Source organism: Ailuropoda melanoleuca, chromosome 6 (genome assembly GCF_002007445.2).
Source record: "Ailuropoda melanoleuca isolate Jingjing chromosome 6, ASM200744v2, whole genome shotgun sequence".
NCBI classification, from domain to species: Eukaryota; Metazoa; Chordata; class Mammalia; order Carnivora; family Ursidae; genus Ailuropoda; species Ailuropoda melanoleuca.
In genome coordinates, this window is record NC_048223.1 from 24,919,759 (window position 1) to 24,941,659 (window position 21,901).

The window sequence follows — 21,901 nt, forward strand, 5'->3', positions numbered from 1 at the left end:
TTTCTCATCTTAGGCTATACTTTTAAATGTCTATGAGTGTATCTCATAAGAACACCCTCTTAATGTCTCCCCATTTTCACTGCTGGTTTTCTCATAACCCGATATACTCCTGGGGCTCTGAAGATGCACTGTGTACTGTTTTCTCACAAATCTAGTCTGCAGCAGCTCTTTCACCTAAATGCCATACTTGGCCGGGCATCAGCATCTGGGCATCCTATAGGCTTTTCAAATTCAGCATGTTCCTTTTGTGTCTTGGCTCCGGAATTCAGACTTCTTTCCAGGGCACTGTCATTACCACCATCATCTTATACCTTGAGTAATGTAAAGCCTCCTAACTGGTCTCATGTCCCCAGTCTCAGCCCCTTCCTCACTGCTGTCTGAGTGGTCTTTCTAAAACGAAAATATGTTCATGTTCTCTTCTCTTTTTAAAACCTATTCGTGATTTCATTGCCCTCAGGGTAAGTCCAGCGTAGCACTGCATAAAAGGTGCTTTCATGATCTGGTCCTGCTTACCTTTCCTGCCTCACCCTTTGCCACACACCATACAGTGCCTAGTTTTCTGCAAGAAACTTCTTGTCTCTTGCCTCCTGCACTTTGCCTATGCTCTTCCCCTACCTACCTTTCTCTCCCTGCTTTCCTTCAGCATTCCCCTACTCTTGGAGAACTTTGAATCTCTCAGTTCTCATCTCTTAAAAGTTGGTTAAGGAGCCTTTTCTCTCTGCTTCCATAAGCACTCTGTACTTATTTCTGTTACAGATACCATTCATTATAGTACATTGTAATTGTCCCTTAACTTGTCTGTCTTCTCCCCTTATTTGGTAAGAAGAGCAGCTGTGTTTTACCACTATGCCCCCAGGATCTAGCATCTGCATTTTCTTTTAATGGATGAATTAACATATCTTTGGTTATAATAAAGACATTTTATTTTCTTCACTGCAGTGGAACTAAAGCTAGGCTACAACTAGCCTTTGGGATCCACACCATATCCCTATCTTATGGGTGAGACTTCAGCCCTCTGAAAACTAAATAATTATATAAACTCTCTTGGACCTTTGAAATAAACAGAATAGTCCTTTTCCAGTCTAGTGAGCTGTAATAAGGCAACACAGATTTTCCAAAGTGTTAAATGTTTGAAAAGAACCTTACCTTCAATAGTAATGTGAAAATTCCTAGGAAAATTTTCCAAGTTCTGTTTTTTTCCTTTAGAGCCTGGGAAGAGATTTTCTTTCTTTCTTAAGGTTGTGTGTGTAATACTTTTCTTTACCTCATGCATCTGGTTACAGACTTTGAATTAATTATAATGAATAAATGGGAAACAAAAGAATCAAATGACCTTTATTATACAAATACATCTGTACTTAAATGTTGCCTAAAAACATGTGGCTAAACCTCAGAAGACCCACAAATTTATCTGGTGGGCAAATTGTGAATACAAAACATTATCTTATTATTCTTTATTTTCTAGATGTAACGCACAAAATTCTTATTAACATAGTTGTTAATTATCCTACCACTGAGACAAATAGCTTTTAAATCTACCTTTGTTACTTATATGCAGAGAAACACAGCATTTTAATGTTCACGAATGCTGGCAATGAGTTGAAAGAAGGGTAGTACACTTAAAAACATCTCTAGGGGCGCCTGGGTGGCTTAGCCGGTTAGCTCAGGTCATGATCCCAGGGTCCTGCGATGGAGTCCCGCATCCAGCTCCCTGCTCAGCGGGGAACCTGCTTCTCCCTCTGCCTCTGCCCTTCCCCCTGCTCGTGCTCTCTCTCTCTCAAATAAATAAATAAAATCTTAAAAACAACAACAACAACAAAAACATCTCTAACACAACCCAATGAATGTATTCTTTAGGTATCCTCTTTCACATTCTTGGTGAAACAGGTGGTTACCTGTTTTGTAGATTGAACCTGGGTTCTCTGCTCAGTGTCTTTTTCTCTGGCCCTTTTCTGGTCCACATCAGCCTCTGGTCTCTTCTTCCCATAAGGTTCCTTCTTAGGAGTAACCTGGTGATGATTATCTTTTTTTCTTGCCTTTATTTTATCATCAGGGGTAGGTATACTTTTATCTACTTTTTTTTTTATCTTGCTTTGCTCATAGAACCGATGTTTTCCAAGGCCTCTTGATATCTTTGTTACAGTAGCAGAAGGGCCAATCAAACCTAACAGGATCTCATCTAGATTTTTCTGTTATTGGTATGCTTCTAGTTTCACTGTTCCTACTCCCTGAAAGTAAGCATTCTCAGAGCTTCTGTCGCTGAAACCATTTTTCTAAGTGAAGTCCTTTTGCAACATTGTTAGCAAGAGTAATAACCCATTCTCTTTTCAGTTCTCCCTTAATATATTTCTCTTGGTCTCTGTAACTCATTATTAATATGTAGCTTAGTTAAACTGAATAAAATGAATTTCTTAAAATTCTAATCAATAAATCAAAACTTAAATCAGTTAGGGCTTATGTTGGAGCAGGAACCTGCCAAAATATGAGTTTGAGCTTTTTCAAGAGTTTATTTTTAAAGCATGATTAACCATGAAAGGGAAACAGATCTCAATTGTTTTGTGCTGGATTTTTCAGTTAGACATGTAATTCTCTTTGAAATCCATGTGAGCCAAGTTTACACAGTAGCAGGTCTTTAATATTTTCCTGGCATTGAGACTGTTCTAGTAAAAGGAAGAACACATTTATGTATGTTTATTCTAACAGAAATATGCTTATATGTGATAATATCATAACTACCAAACATAGACCCTTCTCCTCAACCGCTGCTTACCTTAATTGCCATACAAGGCCACTGAGCTGGCAAGCTGAGCATTAGAGGTGAACCTGTGAATGCTTTTAATGTGTCTACAAAGAATTGAGTCTTTCTGAACTAGCATGAGTTGATTTGTCATTTGCCATCTAAATAAGACTCTAAATTTAAAATTAGAGGATTACTTTCTCTGTGGTGACTTTTTGGACTTTCAAAATGAACTACTGCCAACTCAAGCAGAACCATGGAATACCCAAGGATTCCCATTCATTCTGTGAGTTATCAACTTATATTATAGTATTTGAACTTCACATGCTTCTTCCTTCCCTTTCCACGTTGTTTTCTGCATTCCCTAAACAACCCAGCAAACAGATTTTCTTTGTAAAGTAGATTTTTGTTCCTTTTCCAACATATTTTTATCAATGTTGGTTTGCTTTTCTGTCTGCTCCCTGGTGGTATTATTACCTGTCTCTGAGGTTCTTGTTTGTTGCTGTTGGCTTTGAAATTTAAGAAATAGTGTTGGTGTTTTGACAGTTCGAATATTTTCTTAATACTGATAGTGCTTCTATGAGCAAAGACATTTAATGTATTTATTATACTTGATACTAAGATTTAATGAAATTGGCAGTAGAAAACCACTAAAAGATACTGACCCACAATTTAAATTAAATGAATCTAAATCATTTGATTTTTCATTCTACTATGTTCAATGTTTAATAAGCTATTTTTGTTATAATACATCCATGTATACTATAAAAGCTGCTACCTACAAAAATACATAAACTTATAGGAATAATCAACTTAGAATGTTCTAACAATAACTGATAAGTTCCAGAGCTTATTATTTCCAATTGTGTTGATTTAACTGTGGAAGTTTATGTGTTAAATCCCTCATTGTTTCTTTTACTAAAAACATTTTCTGCCTTTAATGTTCAGCTGAAGAGGTGTAATCTTTAACAAAATTGTTATTTAAAGAATTACATTGTGACTATTTAGCATGCTCTGGTCCTAAACAGTGTAATTGTGTTTGCAGTGAAAAATTTGTTAATCTAAAATAGAAAGAACTCTTACGTGGATTAGGGTAGTTTTTCTAGATACTTTGCAAATCCTTAGCCAGCTATGAACATACGACTAAATACGATTATAGTTCACAGTGAAAACACTCTTATCGTGGGCTCGTATATTTTTAGGAGCTTTTACATGATTGTTTTTGGAGTGGGAAAATACAAGTAAAAGAAGTAGATAAATTTCATAAAGTAATACGTAAATGTTCCACATAGGTGTTTTAGGTTTTGTTTTGTTTTTAAAAATAATTTGGAATCACTGCCTTTACCAAACCAGTTTTATTGCTCCCCATTAGTTCTCACCGTCAGACAAACTGTGTGTTTACTTGTTTATTTGCTTAGTGTTATATTCTCCTCACTAGGATATACATTCCATGAACATAAAGAGTTTGGTTTTGTTTGATGCTCAATCTACATTACCTATGTGACCGACACACAGAAGGAGCTTAGAATATATTTGTTGAATACATGACTAAATAAACAAGTAAATTGATTTCATTTACATCATTTTTTCTTTTTATTTAACATATTTTAAGCATTTCTTTATATTATTAAAGAGTAAAACACCTTTTTTAAGAAGAAATCATGGTACGCTAAAGCAATTAAATGTAAATCAAATCTGATGGAGATATTTTAGTTACTCCAAGACGGGGAGGTGCAGAGGGGGAGAGAATCCACAAGCAGACTCCCTGCTGAGCACAGTGCCAGAAGTGGGCTCCACCCCAGGACCCTGAGATCATGACCTGAGCCAAAACCAAGAGTTGGCAGCTTAACCAACTGTGCCACCCAGGTGCCCCTGCTCTGCTTTTATACATATTAAAGAATATATTTTATCTAAACAAAATTGAATTTTATATTCATCAGGGCTTGAACTGGAATAGGACAAGAAAATTCAATTCTGCCAGTAAATTGTAAGTCTTTTCTGTCTCAGACCTAGTTTTTACTCCTACTCTCTTACCCTTTCTTTTATCTCCCACTGCCTTGTTTCTCTCTTTTTTCTTTTCTTCCTTCTTCTCATATATGTACTTATATATTCCCAAGAGTAAACAAGGAGAAAATGGTCAGATGTGCAGGTATGCTGGAGTAACTAACTGTTGCTCAGTCCATCCCACTTCCTTCTCGGGTCTCTTAGACATTCTCATTCTTACCAATTTCCATTCTGTACTGATCTCCTTTATAACTTCATGGACAGACATTTGATAGGCAGGTATAACAAGGAAGGTTTGGGACTACAATATTAAAAAGTAGCTTTAGTATCTGTCAGTAGTTACATTGGAGCTATGGTGCTGTCAGCGATGCCTTCTCCACTGCTTGCTTACAGGAAGTTACGGGAATGGACATCTGGACAGTTTGGAGCCTACAGAACTGATAAGTCACCACTGAGCAAATCTTAACTACTTTTTTTTGGGGGGGGGGGATGTATCATTTCTCTTGAATTCAGTTGACATATTTGCTTCAAACAAAATCTTGAATGACACAGCCTATCCATAGTTTTTGGATAAAGGGGAGATGGGTTTGAGAAGGTACTTTGGGTTCCTAAAATGCCATGATCTCATTTACTGAAAAGTAGCCATTGGCATCCCAGCTAACTTTTCTTTTACTGTATATCCATTTTCATGGAACTTAGTAACACAAATAACTAATATACCATGGAGGGGTTGAGGATCTGGGGAGCAAAGGATCAAGCAAATTGAATTGGTACACTTATACTTCAGTACAGAACAGATCTAGTTGAAATATCCCCACCCTCACCTCTCCCTATGTCTCTCCTCCCCAGAAAGCAATTAATTTTAATGTTGATATTTTGCTGATATTTTTGGTAAGTACTATCATATTACCAGTGTGATTAATAAAACTAGAATGTAGCTAAGGTAAAGCATTTGGCAATATTTTGGGAAAACTTCCATGTAGAGAGATGAGTAATCATATACTTACATTTAAAACATAAACATATTGTGCAAGATGAACATTTGTACATATAGAAACTTTTTTTAAAGGAAACTCAAGAAGGACATTGCTTTTGTTTTCAGTGTCATTTTAAGTATGGAACACTTCACGAATTGGTATGTCATCCTTGTGCAGGGGCCATGCTAATCTCTGTATAGCCAATTTTAGTATATGTGATACCAGAGTGAGCACAAATTAACTTTTATTTTGGCATAACTTTAGATTTACAGAAAAGTTGCAAAGATAGTACCAAGTATTTCCATAACACCTCACTCAGTTTCTCTACTTAAGTTTTTATTTTATTACAAGCATAGGTCAAAGATACTGTGGTTTGATTCCAGACCACTGTAATAAAGCAAATACCATAATAGAGTGAGTCAAATCAATTTTTTAATTTCCTAGTACATGTACAAGTAACGTTTACACTATGCTGTGGTCTATTAAGTGTGCAATAACATTATGTCCTAAAAAAACACTGTAATACCTTAATTAAAAGGTACTTCGTTGCTTCAAAAATGCTAACCGTCATGTGAACTTTCAGGGAGTTAATCTTTTTGCTGGTGGGGGTCTTGCCTTCTTGGTGGCTGCTAACTAATGGGTGACGGTTATTGAAGGCTGGGGTGGCTGTGGCAATTTCTTAAAATAAGACAACAATGAAGTTTGCTACATCTGTTGACTCTTCCTTTCACGAACAACTTCACTATAGCACTCAGTGCTGTCTGGTAGCATTTTACTCACAGTAGAATTTCCTTCAAAATTGGAGTAAATCCTCTCAAACCTTGGCACTGCCTTATCAACTCAGTTTATGTGATAATCTAAATCCTTTGTTGTCATTTTAACAGTCTACCCAGCATCTTTACCAGTGGTAGATTCATCTCAAGAAACCACTTTCTTTGCTTATCCATAAGAAATAACTCCATATCTGTTAAAAGTTTTATCATGAGCAATTCAGTCCCATCTTCAGGCTCCACTTTTTTTATTTTCAGGCTCCACTTTTAATTCTAGTTCTCTTGCTATTTCCATCACATCTGCAGTGATTTCCCCCATTGAAGTCTTGAATTCCTCAAAGTCGTCCATGAGGATTGTCTTGTTCATGTTGATATTTTGACCTCTTCCCATGAATCATGAATGTTCCTAATGACATTTAGAATCGTGACTTCTTTCCAGAAGGTTTTCAGTTTACTTTGCCCAGATCCATCAGAGGAATCATTATCTATGGCAACTATAACCTTACAAAATGTATTTCTTAAATAATAAGACTTGAAAGTCAAAATGACTCCTGATCCATGGGCTGCAGAATAGATATTGTGTTAGCAGGTCTGAAAACAACATTAATCTTATTGGAAATCTCCATCAGAGCTCTTAGGTGACCAGGTGCATTGTCAACGAGCAATAGTATTTTGAAAGGAATCATTTTTTTCTGAACAGTAGGTCTCAACAGAACTTAAAATATTCAATAAAACATGTTGTAAATAGATGAGCTGTCATCCAGGCTTTGTTGTTCCATTTATACAGCACAGGCAGAGTAGATTTAACATAATTTGTAAGAGCCCTAGGACTTTTGGAATAGTCAGTGAGTATTGGCTTCAACTTAAAGTCACCAACTGCTTTAGCCTGTCCTTTGAATCTTTGAAGCCAAGCCATTGACTTTTTACCTCCAGCTATGAAAGTCCTACATGGCACCTTTTTCCAATATAAGGCTTTTTGTCTACAAAAAGTTGAAACTCTGTTGTTTAATGCAGCAGTCTTCATCAATTATCTTATCTAGATCTTCTGGAGCACTTGCTGCGACTTCTGCGTGAGCACTTGCTGCTTCACCTTGCTCTTTTATGTTACAGAGACAGCCGCTTCGACCTCCTCAACCAACCTCTGCTAGTGTACAACTTTGTTCTGCAGCTTCCTCCCCTCTCTCAATTGAAGAGAGTTACGGCCTTAGTCTGGACTAGGCTTTGGCTCAACAGAAGGTTCTGGCTGGTTTGATCCTCTATCTGGACCACTAAAACTTTCTCCATATCAGCAATAAGGCTGTTTTGCTTTGTCATCATTAATGTGTTCACTGGACCAGCACTTTTAATTTTCTTCAAGAACTTTTCCTTTGCATTCACAACTTGGCTGTTTTCTGCAAGAAGCCTAGCTTTCAGCCTGTCTCAGCTTTTGACATGCCTTCCTCACAAAACTGAATCATTTCTAGCCTTTAATTTAAAGTAAGAGATGTACAACTTTTCCTTTGATGTGAACACGTAGAGGCCATTGTGGGGTTATTAATTGGCCTGATTTTATTACTGTTGTGTCTCAGGGAATAGGGAGGCCCACAGAGAGGGAGAGAGGGAATGGCCAGTCAGCAGACCAGTCAGAACACACAGTTCTTATCAGTTAACACACAGTTTTTATCAGTTAAGTTTGTTGTCTCATATGGGTGTGGTCATGGTGCCCCAAAACAATTAAAATAGTAATATCAAAGATCACTGATCACTATAACAAATACAATAGTAATGAGAAAGTTTGAAATATTGGGAGAAATATCAAAATGTGACTCAGACATGAAGTGAGCACATGCCATTGGAAAAATGGTGCTGACAAACTTGTGATGCAGAGTTACCACAAACCTTAAATTTGTAAAAAATGCCTTATCTGCAAAGTGCTATATAAAGTAAAGTATAATAAAATGAGGTATGCCTGCTTAAAAAAAAAAAAAGAATGGAGCATAAAAAGGTACAACTACTAAACAATATGGTATCCTGGATGGAATCCTGGAACAGAAAAAGGACATTAGATAAAAACTAAGGAAATCTCAATAAACTAAGGACTTTAATAATAATAATATATCAATATTGGCTCATTACTTCTGACAAATGCACCATAATAATGTAAAATGTTAATAATAGAGGAAACTGGCTATAGGGTATATGAGGACTATGTATTATCTACCTTTGCGATGTTTCTATAAATTTAAAACTTTTAAAATTAGAAGGTTTAAAATTAAATATACCCCCCCCCCAAAAAAAAGTTAATCTTATGTTTATTCAGTATCTACTCTGCCCTCAGTACTTTTTGGTCACTGTTAAAAGTGTCAATTCTTTGTGAATTCACATTGAATCAAAAAATGCTCTCTGGGTGTCTGCTGGGTTCCAGACACCATTTTAGCTAACAAGGATACAAAGATGAGTAAGATATAGTACCTGCCCCCAAGGGACTCCAGTCTGCTGAAGGCTAAGAACAACATAGCCTAGGTTAGTGCTGTCACGGAGAGCATGTCATGGCCTGTGGGAAACCAGGGCTAGGGATCATTTATTTTGCTGGGGCCAGAGTGAAACCAAGTGTTGGAAAATAGCTAACTCTAAGAAAAATACAATAGACTGAATACCAAAGGAAATTTAAACAAGTATCAGACTCTATAAGTGTAGTAGCAAGGGTTTAGGGATGTTCAGAAGAAACCGGAGTAATGAGAACTCTTTCCAATGGTGACTAATTACAAATAGAACTGTAAAATTTTTAGTCCCAGCAGGAAACAAGGTCAGTATGAGCCAACAGTTTTCTTATATCAAAAATGATGTGATATGGGAAAATATTAAGAATATAACCTACAAAAACAAAAAAAAAATGGTATTCTTGTTCTCCCAGATGAGAAGAAGATCTATACCAAAATAGCAAATCCAATTCTGTTCTCATTTGGTCATCCTTTTACCTATTATGTACAAAGAATCATCTTTAAGTTAGATAGACCAAAAATTAGAGAAGATTCAGAGAACCAAAAGAAGCATAAAAATGAAAACTGAAGCCATTTTAAAAGCCACAAAATTGCTTCGTACAGAAGAAAGATTTCTACCTCCCTAATTCCCAGTAATTGAAAGGTTATTAGGAGAAGGGCATTGACAATAATGGTTTTTTGAACAGAGGTAAAGGAAAAGACCTTAAATTTAGCAAAATATAATTAAGTGCAAGAAAAACTTCCTAATTTGAAGAATTAAACATACGTACTTTAAAGCCAGTGATGGGAGGAAACTGCCCTCCTTGATTTAGGGAGATGCCCAGCCCTTTGCTGGAGGTCTAGAAACAGATAATTGTTTCCAGCTATTCAGATAAAGAGGGTACTCTTTGGTTTGAATAGATATTAACAGTGTATTGGCAAGTATATAAAATAGCAACGACTGTTTAGTGATCTTAACACATAAATATGACAGCAACATTAGATTTGGGTTCCCAAAGGAAAATTAAATCCATCAAAAGCAAAGAAGAATCCCAGCTGCCATAAGCACTTGACAGATTGAAAGAATATAGAGATTTCCTGTAATCTATTCTATTCTCAACCTTTTGTTTCAGCTTTAACATTTCTATCCCTTCAAATGCTATTCCAGCCAGTCCACCTGTATCAGATGTATAATAGCTTTTTATAAGTAGTAGCAATTTCTTCTGTATGTAGACAATAGGAGTGCCCATCTTTAGGAGTCATCGTTTTTCTTTAGAATCAGACTACTCTTACTTTTTTCATTTGAATTGATTACTGGGTGCTTTCAGAGCTTTGCTTTTCATATACTACATATATTGTAGTCACACTATGTCCTTAGCATTTGTTTCAGTTTATAAAGAATACAATTAGCCTTTTTAATGCTTCAGTCACAATTAAATCTCGCCTAATGGTTAGGAATTGGTCTTTCCAAGGCTGAGGAGGTGTTTTTAATTATTCATTCCTCGGTTTGTTTCTTACAGCAGCCTCAGCTGTGCTTTATTATTCAAAGGTTAATGCAAGCTGAGAAGTGGGTAAATTAAATCTGCTTGGCAGCCAACAACCCTACGTATTAGCAGACACTGTAAGATGGGGATGGGCAGTATAAGTTATTTCCACCATTGTAGCACTGCCAAAAGCAAAAACCACTAAATCCCTCAAAGATAGCCTACACTGACAGGAATTATTACGGGATACTACAAGTGGGTGGTTCTTAAATAGCAGATCTTCAGTAAAATCTGTGTTCGTTTTGCTTACAAAGAGAGAAGGCAATGGCTGAAATCAGAAAGGTAATAATAGCTTCTGTAGAAAATTGATGTAGATACCATGACTAATGAACTTTGTATAATTTTAAATCACTAAGTTGAGTTCTGAAAGTCACTTCTATAAATGTTTTACTAGGGCAGGCTGCAAAATTTCTCACGAAAGCAAGGGCATACTGGGCTGTTCTTAGACAACTAGGCGATATGAAAGTGCTGTCATAGCTCCACCCCTGTGATTATTGTGAGGAACAAAATTTTTCTAGAGCCTTTCATTTGCTTCCCTTTTAAAAACATGTATTCTTTATAGCTATGGAATCACGAATTTTGTAGATTCTTAAGGATGCCTTAGAAATGTTGGCATAAATGATGTGGGAAGTAGGGGACATACCTCAGTAGATTTTATGAATACACCAAAAGCCATGAAGTAACTTCTTAGTCTTCTGTTTGGTTACTCATTCTCTCATCTCTACTAATGTGTTTTGTGGGGCTGGTCTCTTAAAAACTCTCCTCCAGTTGGGGCAGCACTTCTGCCAAGAACCCGGAGAGCTCAGTCAAGTACCTTCCATTACTTCACTGGAGCGAACAAGATACATATACCTATGCTACCTGCCCTGTTCTTTATTTCTTTTGACCAAAAACCCATCTATCTTCTGACCTTTGCCAATGGGCTAAAAGGAAAAAGGATAGGAGGTGAACTCTATGCTTGTCATTGAAAATCTGGATTGTTTTTTTAACATGAGGCCTGACATAAAAGCCACTATAAGGTATTAGGAAATCCAGTTTATGTATTAAATAGGGGTTTAAGGAGGAAAAAGTGGAGTGGTCTCATTTTAGAATAATAATCCATCTTACATAGTTGTGGTAAAGGTTAAAGACTATGATGCATATGGAAGTGGTTTGTGAACTCTATAAACCAATCTAGAGATTAAATATTGTTAAATACGAACTAAATATTAACTAAGTTGCTAAGTGTTTACGTGATGTCAGGATTTACATAACTCAAATCTGCTTTTTATTAGTACTTGTCTGTAATTTTGGCCAGTTCTAATCTCTCTTTTTTTTTTTAAAGATTTTGTTTATTTATTCGACAGAGATAGAGACAGCCAGTGAGAGAGGGAACACAAGCAGGCCCATAGCCGAGGAGCCTAATGTGGGGCTTGATCCCATAATGCCGGGATCACGCCCTGAGCCGAAGGCAGACGCTCAACCACTGTGCCACCCAGGCGCCCCGGCCAGTTCTAATCTCTTTAACAGAAATGTGGTGGCTAATGCTAGCACCATTTAGTTTATCATCAGTACTGCCTTGTCGTCCGTTTCTCCTGCTTTCAGTCTACACTGAGCCTTGATGTCAGAGCATTGTGTGGGAAAGAAGATAAGCTTTCAAATGAGACAGTACTAGGTTTGAGATTCAGTTCCACCATTTACTGTGTAACCTTTAGCAAGCCATTGAACTTCTTTGAGCCTTAGTACCATATAGCAGTAATTTTGCAGAATGACTATAATTTGAATATGTGTTAATGGTAATAGTTACCATTTTTAAAACACTTTTTGCCAGGCACTATACTTAACACTTTATGGATATCTAGTTCTTATGACAGCCCCATGATGTAAATAAAGTTTCCTTTTCTGGATAAGAAAACTGAGGCTCACAGAAGTACAAAAAGTACCCAGCCTCATGTCTGACAGTAGAAGATGATCAGTAAATTATATCAACATGGATTTCATTGTGTGATTCCTACTTAGAACCTTCCTTCAGTACCTGTCAACCTTTAATGTATATACTAGTCATCCAGAGATCTTTTTAAAAAATACAGATTCTGGAGGTGCCTGGGTGGCTCAGTCGGTTAAGCATCTGCCTTGAACGCAGGTCATGATCCCAGGGTCCTTGGATCAAGCCCCACATCAGGCTCCCTGCTCCTCGGGGAGTCTGCTTCTCCCTCTCCCTCTGCCTGCCACTCCCCCTGCTTGTATGCACACACTCTCTTTCTGTCAAATAAATAAATAATATCTTTTTTAAAAATGTAGGTTCTGATTCCATAGGATTGCATAATGCTGTTGCTCTCTGGACCGCACTTTGAGGCCCTCTGTGACTCCATAGTCTGATTAATGGTTCTCAACCCTAGGTGCTCATTAAATTCTAATTGAATTAGTCTGGGATGGGACCCACGTGTTTTGGGTTGTTTTGTTTTGTTTTGTTTTTAAGTTCCAGAAGAAGTTCAAACGTTTCTTTTAAAGCACTGGACTCCCTTTATTCAAGGAAATCGTGTGTGTGTGTGTGTGTGTGTACGTGCATGTGTATGTAAACAGGAGTTTATCTAGTTGAAACTCAGGGAGGGAGCAGAGTCATGATCCCAACAGACCTTACTGGAGTCCTGCAGCTCCTAGAAGCAACAAATTTGAGAACTACAGGTCTCCAGAATATATTTCCAACTCCTGTCATGGCATTTGAAGCCCTACATTATCTAACTTTCAATCAGCTGGCATCTTTGCTCTTCTCCCACCAGGAAAATCACTTTCCTCCTCTCTCCTTTTTTTCCAGTGTCTTTAACCTGTTATGCCCCATCTTTCCGTACCTGTTGAAATCTACTTTATCTTTCCAACCCAGTTTAATTGCCACCTTTTTAATGAAGCTTTTCCCTAGAGAAGGTACAGTTCATGTCAGAACCACATGTGGGATGTGTTCAAACCACATGCTTACTCTGAGTAAGTCTGATGTTTCTTCTTCTCAGGTCACTGCTGAAATGAGACCTGCTAGTGCTTTGGTGTAAGAACATCCACCCACCAGGAAATGAAATCATTCTTTTTACAGGGCTCCCATAGCATCCTAGTTACGAATACCATGGAGCACCATTATCTTGTCTTCTCCAGTGTTGCCTAGATAGGAAGCCCCTTCAGGATCAGGACTATTTTTTGTCCTGCCCAGATCATAGCACAGTGCTCTACACATTATAAGCACTGAGGGAAAGGTGGGGAACTCTTGAAAATAAGTCTCGGCAACCAATAGCCAGCATTTTGGTCTTGGTGGAGATCTTGATCTCCTGAAGTAATCATAGGGAAATTGTGAATTAAGTCCGCTAAATGCCATCTTTTATTGACAGTCAGTCAGTGTCTTTCAGTGCAGGATTAGTATTTACAGTAGGGTCTATTTTTGCCACCTAGCACCTTCCTCTACAGGGCTGGCATTTAACTTTTCTTCTCCTGAACATGGAAAAAAAAAAAGGCGTTTTGAAGTGGTAATGTGTGTGTATCATAGAGGTAAGAGAATGAGTTTTAAAGCCACTATTATATAGCATCTGAGAATTTGGTCTTGGTGCAGTCTCAGATGTTGTTATAGGATGGAACACATGAAACTGAAGTTATTTACTGAATTATTAACTGAGAAAGATGGGACTTAGGAGTCACTTGTCACTTTCTTTCATGAGCTCAGTATTGAGTAGGGAGAAGCATGGGGGACAGAGAGAGACATCAGCATACAAGGTGTCATATAGCAGGTACAGAAAAGGGAAGTCAGACCCCCTAAGGAGAAACCCTTCTTATTTCCATGTCTTGGGTCCAGGAGTAAAGGGTGGGGTGAGCTTCAGGACCCTGATTCGGCCCTACTAGTTTCTCACTTACCTGATAATATAGCATAAATTTTATAACCCTTACTATGGACCAGGCACTGTTCTAAGCTGTTTATATATATATTAATTCATTTAATGCTTACATCAACTCTATAAGGAAGCCATTTTTCAAAAGCAAAGGAAAGTAGACTACATAACTTGCTTCAGTTCACACCATTAGTGGCAGAGCCAGGATTCAGACCCCTGGCTATCTTGATCTGAAGCCCACTGTCTTTACTATTAAGCTATAGTAATAGACTAGTGTTTTACTAAAGATGTTTATTTATTATTTTTCAACAAACATTTATCATGTATCTGTGTGTGCTGTTTACTTTTGCCATTGGCCTTCTAGTTGACCTGTGGAAGAGAACCGTGATGGTGGGTCTTGGAGCCAGATAGTAATGTCAGGGATACAAAGAAAAATGCAGATTGTAGGATACCACAGCTGACATTTTGGGGAATAAATTAGCCATATGAAGTAATTATTGTTTATCCTATCCAAAAACAAAACATTTCTCAGCCAATGAAATGTGTATTGAGTATATTGGAGGTATTTAATCCACTTGGAAAACAAACTGCTTTGATAATAACTATACAAATAAACAGATAAACCTTAACTATCCTAAGAATAGTTAACTGTCGCTAAAATCTCCTCTCTGGTAACTTTCGAATGGAATTTTTACTCTGATACAGTATTATAAATGTTAGAAAACAAAAAAAAACTACATTTGGAATGATACCAGGGATCTTTACATTCTGTCCTCTGGGAGTAGTAACATTTTTGAGAACTAAAAAATTTGGGGAAGTATTTGGCTTCCTCAGAACTGTGTAGGGCAACATTGGCTTGCACTCTTGTCAAAAGCTTATTTAACCTTCAGGTAAGATCAATAGACACGTTAAAGCTCTACAGCCTTCCTGTCTTACATGTGTATGGGGGTACATTTTAAATGATAAAGAAACATTACCTGCTACATTGGCTAGCTCACATGCCAGAATTGTTCTTGCAGTGAAGATAAAAGAGAGGCTAGTCCTGGAAATCCTGAGTACCTTGCAACCTTTCATCTCAGAATAGAGAAGAGGCACAAGCATCTGGGTGGGAGGTGGGCAACAGAAGCAGTGTTGCAAGAAGTGATACGTTTGCTAAGGAAATGGAGAGAGTAGCATAAGATCAGTATTTCTAGTTTGAAAAGCCAAAAAAGAAGAATTGGGTAACTAAAATAAAAATGGCTTTTCAACAAACCTGAATCTAGTCCTTAAAACATGCCCAGGATAAAAAGATAAAACCCAGTGTTAGTGTCGATCTTTGGTCTCCTGTCTTACACGGGGCAGTTCATCATAATGGTCACTGTATAGATTTTCCAGTTGAGTCTTCACATCTAAGTTGACAGCAGTTGTGAAGCAGTAAGAGCCTCTCCTTAGGATCAGAGGGCTCAGGTTTTTTTTCATGGGTGTGGTCTTTAGCAAAGCACTTCACTTTGTAGAACCTTAATTTTATCACTTTTGAAATGAAGGCTTTGATAGAAGTGATTTTCAGTGGGAGAGGAGCTTTTCCATTTTATCAAATTATCACACCCCCCCCAAATACATGCTCAGAATGACTGCTGAAGGAATGATTCTTTCTGTAAGAAAGAGGGTATATTGAAAAGGAAAAAAAATAGGCTGTGAATAACTTGATGAACTTATTTCTAGAGTCCTTTCAGCTATCTAAAGGATTAAAAATCCTATAATTCAGTATTTTAAGTAATTCTGATTGATTTTATGCCTAGTTGTCTAACTCGGTGAAATTCTAGTCCAGTTCTAATGCTTCTTCTGTGTTATGAAGAAGTTGAACTAGATGGTCTCCCAAGTCTTTATATTGTAACTTTATTTCTTACAACCCACATACATAAAAAAGATTTGGTTCTTTTTGACTGTGACTGTCTTTGTCCTTATAAGTGTATGTGTCTTATAAAAATGCAGCTTGGGAGGAAAAAGAACCATAGGCAGTTTGTCCCTGTGGTCTTCCTTCCTGCTTCCCAATTTCTCTGTTTTTCCTTGCTCATTATTTCATACAGTTATGTCTTAAAATTTTAAGTCTGTTGCAAAGTTGTATACTCACTGCAATATATCACACATTGGGAGAATTAAATTCACACACCCACCCATCCACACACTGTACACGTAATATAGAAAGAAGCAAGAAGCCTAAGGTGTCATCAAGTCACTGAGTTGTTCTTCCTCAGTAACTTACAGAAGGCTAGTTTTACTCACTATGGATGCTGTCTTACTAGCTACTGCCTTCCCTGGGAAAAGGAAGTATTGTAATTATTAAGCAGTAATTATTTTTTGTTTAAATACCTGTTTTTCTCCAGTCTCTTCCTCTCTTAGTTGTTGACACTATTAACATAGGATACAAATTAGATGACAGTAGTGACTTTAAAGTACAATTTGGTGAAAGATATCTACAGTCAACTGAAATCATTGTTTTTTGTTTTTATCTTCACATCTCAAATCTGGAAAGTGTGATTAAGGACAGAGATCCTTCCCATTAATTAAGCACACATTGATAAAAAGTATAAAATAATTCTTTTTCTTGGAATATTTCAAGAATAAGGACCAGACTGCTAGGAACTAGAAAGAAAATGTATGAAGGAGAAAATAATTAATCATTCAGTTCTGCTTAGAGCTTAGTGTACAGAATGGATCTTTTCTATCACCACTATTATATCCTAACCTCCTAAGATGTGATGGACTTTGGTGTTATTGGTCTTCAAAAAAAAATTACTACATACAAATATAGGAAACCTCAGGAGTTTATGAAATACCATTCTTCATTTGTCCTCTCAAGAGCTACAATCCTGGCCTATTTTCTCAATACCCTCTTAGCTATAGGGGATGTTTTTTCACTATCAGAATGAGTTCCTTTTTTCCGGTGACCCAGATAATGCTGTTTCTTAAGATTTCTTCTCTTCCAAGTATTAAAGGTCCCATAAATGACTTTTTATAATGCTGTGTTTGCATAGAATGTTATCACTTCCAAAGGAGTACTTAAGCTTTGAGGGTAAAGGAGATGTCCCCAAGGAGAATGTACCTAAGTTGAGACCTAAAGGACAAATAGAATGGTCAGACCTACAATGCATCTTATCCAAAGCCAGGAGGCAAGAAAAAGCCCAGCTGCCTTGAAAGTTTTATAAGTAAGTCCAGTCTGACAGGAGAATGGAGCTGGAGGAAAGGTGAGTGGTAAGGGATGAGGCCAGAGAGGTCAACTGGAGCCAGATTTTTTTGAAATAATTTGTATGCTTCAAAGGAACTTGGGCCTGATCTTCAAGGCATTAAGAAGTCAGGGAAAACAGGAAAACAGAAGTCCCACTTAAAGGATTTTCTGGAAATTGCCCTATCTGCAGTTTGGTGGATGGATTGGAGGAGAGCAAGACTGGAGGTCGGGAAACAGCATGCTGGTGCCATCATCTAAGTGGGAGCTAATGCAGTCAGTAGGCAGATTACAGAGATTCTGCTGGCTTTGGAGAATTTAGAGAAGAGAAGGAGGAAGGATGCATAGTCAACAATGACTCTTGGGTTTCCCACCAGATTAGAGGTTCCATCAGTGTTTGATAGGTTGATTGTCAGAGGTGGATAATGAGATACCTAGAATGAAGATGAAGAAGGTAACTGAGGGTAGAACCCCTAGGAAGGCAGACATTGAATAGCTATTACTGAAGAGGGCAAAAGAATTGGAGAGGAACCCTAAAGTGTAGAGAGAGCCTTTGGAGAGATACCTGAGGAAGAGAGCTTTTTAGGAATCAGGGAGTAGAAGCTACAATTTCAGTAAAATGAAAACAAAAGACACTGCTAGATTTAGCCACAAATAGGTCAGTTTATGACCTTGAGAAAAAGTCTGAAAATACTTTCCCCCTTGATCAACTCCCCACTTCCACGTTTTTTCTCATTTCATTCATACAGTTTTGTGGTATTTCCCCTCTTCAGTTGCCTTTCCTACTATCCTTATCTGTAACTGGTCTGGGCCTTGCTTTCATATTTTTTTAAGGAATGGAACTATTCTTTCCTTCCAGTTTAGCATTAGAGAAACATACGTTATTGTGTTATAAGCAAGAAGCTCAATATTCCTGCAGCTATTTACTCTCAAAGGGACTTTGGATATATGTGCAGTATGTCATTTGCCTGTGAACATTGTGCTCACTCCTGGAAGGGATGGATTCAGCTATGTGGAATCTGACATATAAGCAGAGTTTTTCAGAGCTCCTGAGAAATCCCTTGTACTGTCTTCTCCTCACCATTCTGTCCCCATCTATTTGAGGTTAGTGTTGGCAGATCAGAAATTCTCTGCAAAGGCAAGTTTCTTGTCCTGTGGAGCCAAGATCCCTACATTGCCTGGGCTACCTTACTCTTTTTCTCAGAGTTGATGTTAAATGAAAGGCAGCAGGCACAGCCAAAAACTCTTGGTCTTAAAGTCACAGCTGTGCACAGCACATTGGAAGTATTGAGATGTATTTAAAACGTCTTATGATCTTAAATAAAGACAGTGAGTGCTTAGTCCCTTGCAGCATTTTTATTGTACATGTGTAATATTTCATATGTATAGAAGGGCTCATCCACTGTGGGCAGCAACATAGAAAGCTGAACACAGTTTACAAGGTTGATTCCCTTAACAGAATTTCTCCAAGCGGCAACTTTGGTTATTTAACTAATTTGTAATTTGCTAGCTGATATTTGCATTTTAATAGATTTATCTAATTGCATTTTATTTTGAAATGTAACTCTGTTAGCTGTGTTTATCGTCTTTAAAAAATAGAATCTGAAAATAAAATTGAGGGTATTGATCATTAGCAAGTGGGAAAACATTGCTAAATAACCTCATACCTAAAAATCCTGATGCTAAATAAACATTCCATTCAATGCAAAATGGGATATCCTGGAAGTGGCAGCTTTGATTTCTGATGGTTTCCAAAGTTCTGCCCTATCTAAGTGCGCACCCTAAGATTAGATTGCAGGATGATGGTGGTGAAAATGGTCGTAGTAATCGTGATTATTAATGTCTGGGTCCTGGTAGCCTGTTCTCTAGTCCTGGGATCTTGAAACCCTTCTTATAAATCACTAGGCAATTAAGCTTTTGAGTGTGTTGGTGAGCTTCTGTATTCTCCACAAAGCATCACAGCACCTAGAATAGTAGCTAACAGTCGGAAGCGTACTATCCGAGCCTTTGCAGGCCCCGTTTTCCAAGCTCTGGGAGTAGAACGCTACTAAAACTTCATTTGCTGCCCAAGGTTCGTGCTGTAGTTGCCTCATTTCATAGATGAGGAAGCTTAGACACTGAAAGATTATATGGGGAGATTACATATTCACCCAGGGCTCTCCAGGCCTTATATGGTGGGGCTAGGATTCAGAAAAGCAAGTCTGACTTAGAGTCCAGTCACATTCTTCACCATCACTCTACAGTGCAGGTGCCCATGGCACTAACTTTTATTTGGTCAACTTTAGGGGGAAGTGATCATTGAAAATGTAAAATGGTCTGCAGCTTCAGCTTCTCACTTTTTTGGTCCAAAGTATATGAAAGCCCATTCTTCTGTTTTATATAAATCCAAATAATTCTGACATATTAAAAAAAAAAAACCTCACTTGGTCACTATGGGCTACTGGAGCCTCTCGATCTGTATTGTCCAATATATGTGACCACTAGCCACATGGAGCTATTTAGACTTAAATTCATTAAAATCAAATGAAATTGAAAATCCACTTCCTCAATTCTTGCTAGCTCCATTTCAAGTGCTTAAAGCCACATGTGGCTAGTGATTACCATAGTGGATAAAGATAAGAACTAAAACATTTTCATTATCACAGAAAGTTTTATTAGACAACACTGTTCTAGAACAGTATTGTCGAATAGAAATACAATATGAGCCACATGTGTAATTTTAAATTTTCTAGGAGCCACATTAAAAAAGATAAAAAGAAATAGGTGGTTAGTTTTAATATATTTTTAGTCCAATATATCTCAAATATTATTTCAACATGTAATTAACAAAAAGCAGTGATGTATTTTACTTTCCTTTGCATTGTCATTGAAACTTGGTATATATTTTACAGTTACAGCATATCTGAGTAAGTAGCCACATTTCAGGTGCTCAATAGCTACGTGGCTATCATATTGTACAACACAGTTCTGTACTTTTATTCCAGGATTTCTCAACTGGAACCTATCAAAATGGGAGTGGGACAGAGGGCTGTGTAGTTTATGAACCACTGCTGTAAGCTTTGGGATTGCAGGTGGTGCCAACATTTCACTTCTAAGATGATAGAGGAGGCCAGACTGCTAAGACTTAATCTGTGTATATTTGAGAAGTATTAAAAGTTTTAGATGCATTTTAAAACACCAAGCTGTGTTCAAGATAGTTTGTTACTACTAGTATTTTTTTTAAAGGCATATTTGGACAGTATAAACCAACTCAGAGTGATAATGTTAGCTGTGTTATTTATTCAATTATTGATAACTGTATAGATAGCTGACTGACTTCAGAGAACGAAGAAAATACGGTATTCTGACAGAGAGCCAAATAAAATTTAAAACGAGCATGAATTGAATGTAAGTAACTTACAGGCATTGCCTGCTTTTGTGAGGTATCTCTTGACTTGTACTTCTGAGTCCTTCCTTGGCGGCACTATTTGGTGACTCCTCAGTTAGCCTAAATTATATAATTAACTGTGATGACCGTTCTTAGAATGTCATCTTAAGATTTCTCAAAGTGACTCAGAGAAATTATGTCTTGGTATTTGGGAAACATGTCTGTGCACATTGTTTCATAACTGTGTTCTCTCTGTATTTTTTAAACTAAATGTTGTCAGCTACCTTGAAGATGTGTTGTAACTACAAACCTATAATTTGCTCTACTTTTAAGTTCTTCCTTCTGATAAACTTATCTATTCATATTGGGTCTAATTATAGCTCAGGGTGTAACCGTGTGTATTATTTGTCTGAATGAGTGAGCTTGTCTGGCAACAAGAGGCTGTTGTTGCCAAAGCTTTATTGTCATCTGGCTTGAATATATTCTGTCTGTACCTCACCGTCAGCTTCAGGAGAGGTTAGGTAAAGTGTAACCTGGGGCAGGAATGTTATTCTCTGGCCCCTTGCTCTGCTTCTCAGTATATTTCAGCACTTTGCAATAAACTTGGCTAACTATGATTTTTTTTTTTCACTTCATCCTTTTTAAATAAGAGAAATCCAAACTGAGTTAAAATTGACCTCTTCTTCGTTCCCCATCTTCAGAGCTATCCCATCACCCTACTCCTCTTTTCTCCTGTTCCCTGCACAACCACTGTCATGAATTTAGGCCTATCTTTCCAGTTCATTTCTTCAAAGACTTTGACATAGATATGTATCCATAAACAATATAAAATACTATTTTTATATTTCTAGTCTATACAATAAGATCACACTGTGTACTTATGTTGCAACTTGCTTTCCTCATATAGCATTTTAGTAGACTTTTGGGGCATACTTGTTCTTAATATGAAAACTTGGTACATATATAAGAACATATCTAACACATAAGTAAGTTATG

The 21,901-nt window shown here is 37.3% G+C and overlaps 1 protein-coding gene and 1 non-coding gene across 3 annotated transcripts in view; one reads left to right on the forward strand and one right to left on the reverse strand.

The window, feature by feature from the left end:
• Positions 1-21,901, forward strand: part of UBE2E2 (ubiquitin conjugating enzyme E2 E2) — a 377,176-nt gene that overhangs the window by 267,039 nt on the left and 88,236 nt on the right. The window lies entirely within an intron of this gene.
• On the reverse strand, positions 5,851-5,952 carry LOC117802904. Its single transcript, XR_004626414.1, has one exon. It is a non-coding gene; the product is annotated as a U6 spliceosomal RNA (small nuclear RNA).